The sequence below is a fragment of the Silene latifolia genome, chromosome 6, assembly GCF_048544455.1.
Source record: "Silene latifolia isolate original U9 population chromosome 6, ASM4854445v1, whole genome shotgun sequence".
NCBI classification, from domain to species: Eukaryota; Viridiplantae; Streptophyta; class Magnoliopsida; order Caryophyllales; family Caryophyllaceae; genus Silene; species Silene latifolia.
In genome coordinates, this window is record NC_133531.1 from 30,579,002 (window position 1) to 30,585,418 (window position 6,417).

Below are 6,417 nucleotides of genomic sequence, written 5' to 3' on the forward strand. Positions count from 1 at the left end.
AAAATAACAAGGTCTTAATTTATGGGCCTTTTACTAAAAGGACTATTTTAATTAAAATATTTACCAAACTGAACCATTCTCAAATTTTAATTATGATCATTCTAACCATTCTTGAAACTTTAAAATTAAACATAATTAATTTTAGTACTAGCTAGTTTGAGAAATAGTTTAGGTAAAATGACCATTTTGGTAAAAACCTAAACAATGTCAAAATCGATTTTTTTGGTTTTTTTTTTTCGATTTTTTTTTGTGGGTGTGAAATGTAAGTATTTTATTAAGATCAAACAAGCTATTTCCATTTTGAATACAAAGACATTTTCAAACATCCTCTTAAGTAGTAGTGTTTTACATTAAAGCATTACATTCTCAACCACTCCTTAATTATCTCTTCTATCTATAACACAATTGAGTCTGAATTAAGCCTTAGCTAGCTTCACTTCACGTTTTATATGCTCACAAACAAACTCAGACCTAAGAACACTATATATCTTCAACCCAATAAGCTATGTTTCTCTGCATCCAAATATGGCAGTACGTTGCCAAAATAACACACATAGGGACACTTTCTGTATTGGAGAGCCCTTAATAGTACCAACCCATTGTACTAGGTTTGAGGAGCGAGGGACTAGTAACATTGCGCAACCTAAGTGTGACGATCCACGCACTCGAACCCTTAGATTTATTCATACTTATGTAATTTTATTTCCCTTTGTACATTTGTAGTAAATACTTTCTTAGTCTAGCATAGTTTTAGAATAACTTTCCATAAATAGGTATATCGCTATTCTACACTAGTTTTGAAATTTCAATGTTTCTTGCTACCAAGATGTAACTATCATATTTCCCTCTTTAGGGAGTACTAGTGAATGAAAATATGCTTCCTACCTTGTGCCTTCGTATTGCTTGTTGTTGCTTTGTTGTGAACGACTTTTAGCCTCCACTTTTCTAACAAGCCGTGTTTGTGGGATCGACACTAGGATCCCGACTCACACGCCGAGACCGATTACGAACGCCTAGTGTTTGACAAACACTAGTGCTTGACGCTCTCGTTGCAATCCTGTCGAGTGTTGCCGAGCCCCGACTATAGTGCTAGTGAGCGATCCTTCACTAGTACGAAGATCCTTGTCGCTTGCATCTTGCCTTGAGCCAGGCAAGGGTGCGCGCCACGATCCGGAAAAAGTACCGGACCGTGACATTTGGTATCAGAGCCCGGTCTCCGGACGGGTTTCTGCACGCCGCATTTGTTTATCGAGATCGAGAAAATGGGCGAAACAATTAAGAACCGAGTGGATGCCTTAGAGAAATCATTCGACGTCAAGCTTCCCAAACTCGAGGGCATCGTTATGTGGATGGCCGCGAGCCTTGAGGAGTTACAGAAGACGGTTTGTGACCTCGAGACGAAGGTGGACGGGATGAACACCCGCATCCAAGCGATCAGTGATGCGATCCCCGATGATCGGGAGGAAGAGATCAATCATCTGCACCGAAAGGTCATGATGTTAGAGAACACTTGTGTAGATACCTCATTTCTGCACCTCCCGCAAACCACCCGGTGATGATTGGGCCGCATGTTTGGTACGCGGAACGATTTGTGACAATTCGTAAGTTTATCGTCAAGTGATTGCTCAAACATTGATGTCTACCTCTTAATTGTCATCTACGCGCCGATACGGTCGTTTTGACAGTAATTAGAGTACATTTGGAGTCCGGGCCTAAAACCGTCTTCATTTTCTGATAACTGCTAAATCCCGAGTCAGAATGTTCTGGAATATTCCGGATATTTCTATTCCATATTTTATAAATCTTTCACAATCTTTTATTCTTTGGTAAAGAATTTCTCGTAATATTCATACAAAATATTAAGCAAAATAAGATTAATCCGTTATTCCATAAACCAAACACGGAAATCTTTCTTCCGCAGGAGGAAACCACCTGGGAACAGACGCAGCAGGTGTTGCGCCTCTTCCAAGAGACGCAGTGACTGCTGCGCCTCTTCCCAGGTCCTTTTCTGCGTATTTTTTCGTATCTTTTCATATCTTTTCGAGATTCACTTCCAATATTTCTCCGAAAACCCTATTCCTTCACGTGATTAATATAAATAGGAGCCATCGCTCCTCATATTTCTCACGCGAGTGTCCGCCCTTCTCTTCTCCCTTTGCATTCTAGACCACGTTCTTACTTTTTGGCGTTTACGTGCTTGAACATTCGACCACGTAAGCTCGGATCCTTCTGAGTACCAGCCTCGTTTGCACGACCGACCAATTTGACCAACTTAACATCAATCAACTTAATTAATCTTAATCGTTTTCCTCTTACGAGGGCACTTTCGTTACATTCGAGTCGAGCATCACTAATCATAAACTTAGTTCATCTCGTTTCGTCAAACATGTAAGTCTGAGGGTGTAAATCCCTCTTTATTTATTGTTATTTACTTTTTGTATCATTAATGTAAGGTTTATGTCGAAAATACTTCTTAAAACCGATTTATAAAACCACGCTTTGAAACCCTTTTTACGGATTACCAGAAGATGACCATTGAGAAAGGACGCAGCAACTGCTGCGCCTCTTGAAGGGGACGCAGACACTGCTTGCGCCTCTTTGTGAGGGCCGCCGCAGTTCCTCGCTTCCTTTCTTCTTCCTTCATCCTCTGTCAATTAAATCGTTCGTTATTTGTTTTCGTTTGTTCTTCAATTCTTTGACATAATAGCACAATAATTTCACATGTATATTATTTATCATCATTAATACGTATAATTCATCATTAAATCCCGACTTAAATCCCAAGTAATCCAATATTTGCGGGTTTTCGTCATTAAAATCAATCCGGGTTGTAGAGATTCAATTCTTTCATATTGAGTTTCTAGAATTCGACCTTTGATATATTTCCATCTGTCTATTCGTCATTAATTCGTCATTAATTTGTCATATTTAACCTATTTAGTTCACCTATGTCACTAATCAATCTTTCATTCATGTAATTAATTCGTTTACGTTCGTCTCATCCATGTTTTATTGCTTTTATGACTCATTTGCATGTAATTAATCTGTTAAATCTTTTCCATCCGAGTCGAATATCATAATTAATCCTTAAATTCACCAATTAACATTAACGATTTGCAGTTCCGGCTTCACAACCAGAACTCACCCTTGGAACAGACGCAGCAACTGCTGCGCCTCTTCCAGGTTGATTTCTGTCTCTGAACTTCCGTTCTGCCTTGACCTAGTTTAATTAGCTTACGTATTTAATTAATTTTTAATTGTATTATCGCCTAATTCCTGTTCGCTTATTTGTTTATTTTGTTCTTTCTCAAATTATCCGTTTTGGAAGTATTTTCGATATAAATCAATTGAATCTATTGTAATTATTGTAATTTTCATTATTGTATTTTATTGTATTTATTTTATTGTATCATTTGTATGCCTTCACATATAATTGAGCTTAAATCCCTACTTTGACATTTATTGTATGCTAAATTAATTGTTCACCGACTTAGTCTAATTCTTCACATGTTAGGATTAAAACTTGGATGTTGCATTGCATGCATATAGCCGACAATACATCGAGTATAGATAACTTCCCTAATCATTAGTAGAGGCCGCTATCGAGGCGGGCGGGATTAGGTGTTCGATCAAAAGAGCTTCTTAATACGTACCCTCACCCCTTACTCCAGATCTCTGTGAACATCCGTGTTCATTGGCATCCACGAGAGTCATTCTAGACATAAAATGCTAAGGGTGACGAGTTCTTGGTGTTCATGTCACTACTTTGTGTCTTGACATGGCACGAGGTATTTGAACGGTTTCCAATTTTCCACAATAAATTGGTGGCGACTCTACAAATGCAAACGCTTGTTCCCAAGCGCCCCCGTGGCCCCATTGTCCACAGTTTGGCGACTCCGCTGGGGATAATACATTTATGTGTAGCCAAAAGGGTGGAACTTGAACAAGGTTAGGGAATAGTTTGTACAAGACAATTGTAGGTTTTCATAACTCGGTCTTCCTAGACCGTTTTATTCGGCCTTCCTAGGCCCAACCCAACCCATTCGACCAATCGTCCCGTCTAAACGGTCCTAATTCTTATTTGGGCCTAAGGATGGATAGCGATTGACGTCATCCATACTATGGTAATTACTCTTGTTTGTATCAAGGACTTTCACTACTTGAGGAAATGGACTAGGAATCGGCCTTACTCTTGTTTGGTACGAGCCTCTCCACAGACTTCGGGTTTGATTGTTCGGTATGGCAACCCACCCTTTAAACCAAAACCCTTTTAAATGCACTCAACATCCCATTATAATGCTTGTATAAATGTCTGTACCTTACGTGATCACCATTTCTAAACGAAACCATGACGATTTTTAAAATCAAAATCCCTTTTAAAATGTAAATTTCGAAAAAGGGCGATGATTAGCGCAAAACCGAGTCAAAACTCTGTTCATTTGTCGAGTCAAATTTCGGGCCCAAGCCCATTTAAAAACCTCATTTCGAGTCCATTCCTACAACTACACTAAAGTTGACTAGGACCAACATTTTTCAAATCTTGTCATTTCTTCAAAAGCTCACTGACACATGTGGCACACACCCACTTCACGAGTCAAAACATTTCCTCCTTAGTAAGTGTGCTAGAATGGTCGATCGTGTTTTGATTCGTCGTCGATCTCTTATCCAGTTTCCAAGATGCCTGAAACAAGCGACGTGAACTTCAATCAACTCCAAGATGGTAATGATCGAATCCTAACCGCGCTAGCTCAACTCCAAGTTACCCAAGACCAAGTGTATGATCGCCTTGACACCATCGAGGGCCGGATCTATGCCGTAGAAGCATGGTTGCCTCCTCGAGAAAGTGAAATCGTGGATGACTTCGTGAATGATTTCAGGGACGAAAACCCTCCCATGGGTATGACTGCAGCTGAGAAACGACTCCAATACTTAGAGGAGCAAGTGATGTATCTTAAAGGGAATGACATTTACAGGGAGAATAATCGCAAGTATGAGGCCGTGAGTTCCAAGTTGCCAACCAACTTCAACATGACGGATATCCCTAAATTCAAGGGGCATGAAAACCCTTTGAACCACATCTGTGCTTTCAAGGACTATATGTCTATTAAAGGCATCAAACCCGAGATGTTCTTAAGGATCTTTCCTTCATCTCTTGACACCATCCCAAAGCAATGGTTTTACTCTCTAGAACACAAGAAGATCGCTACTTGGGAAGACGCCGCGGTCGAGTTTGCTTAGCAATATGCGGATAATGCTGAGATCCAAGTTAACATGTGCACTTTAGAGGTTCCTACCCAAAATGACAAAAAAGGTTTCACCGACTTCCTAAGTAGGTGGAGGAAGACTAGTACCCAACTAGTTGAACGCCCGGATGAGGCTACCCTCGTGGAGAAATTCGTGGATAACTTAAAGCCCATCTATGCCAATCATTTGAGGTACCAAAACATTAAAACATTCAAGGACTTAACCGTACTAGGAACAAGGATCGAAGATGACATCCGTAAAGGGCTCTTGTCCAAACGGTAGGTCGAGGATATCAAGGCTCAACAAGTCGTTCTTATGGCTCCACTAGCAAGACCGATGAAGTTAACCTCATCGAGCCATCCAAGAAGAGTGCCCCACCAAGGAAATTTACAAATCTTGGGGACACTTACTCCAATGCTCTAAAAAGGCTAATGAAACAAGGCAAACTCCAACCCATAGGACCTACGCCCGAACCTGAAAAGAAGTCCAAGTTCTGGGACGAGAACGCATACTGCGAATATCATAGGGGTAAGGGGCATGACACAGAAAAATGCTACAACTTGAAAAATGTGCTTCAAGACATGATCGAGGATGGTCGACTACCAATACCGCCGGGAGGTAAGCCCAACAACACTCAGAATCCTCTTGGAATTCTAGTGATCACAATTGAAGAATCTACCTTAGATTGTTCACACCTCATTTCTCCAGCCGAAGACAAGATCCACGCGATCGAGAATGAAGGGTTCTACTCTACCATTTCCCCTACCATTGCCGACTTCATCGCATGGGCAAGAAGTGTGGATAGGCAAGTTTGGGAATTGGAAAATGTGGTGACAACTTTACATGACCCCAATGCGACACCTAAAGAACACGCGCCACTAATCTTTTCTCAAAATGCCACTATGCAAGAAATAGTCGCCGTGGTTGATAAACTAGTCGACCAAATCACACAATTAGAGGACAAGATCATGAGAATGAGGGAAATAGCTACAGTCAATGGAGTATGGGCCGATGACGATGAAGGCGAATATCTCATTGAACACTCCCTAGTCAAGGAAATAGTCCAAAATGGTGAAGACCAAGATGTGGACCACCTAGCTCGTTTGGGGCGTCCATATCAAAGTACCACTCAAAATGGTCCAACCAACGTTATCACACCAAATGATAATGAAG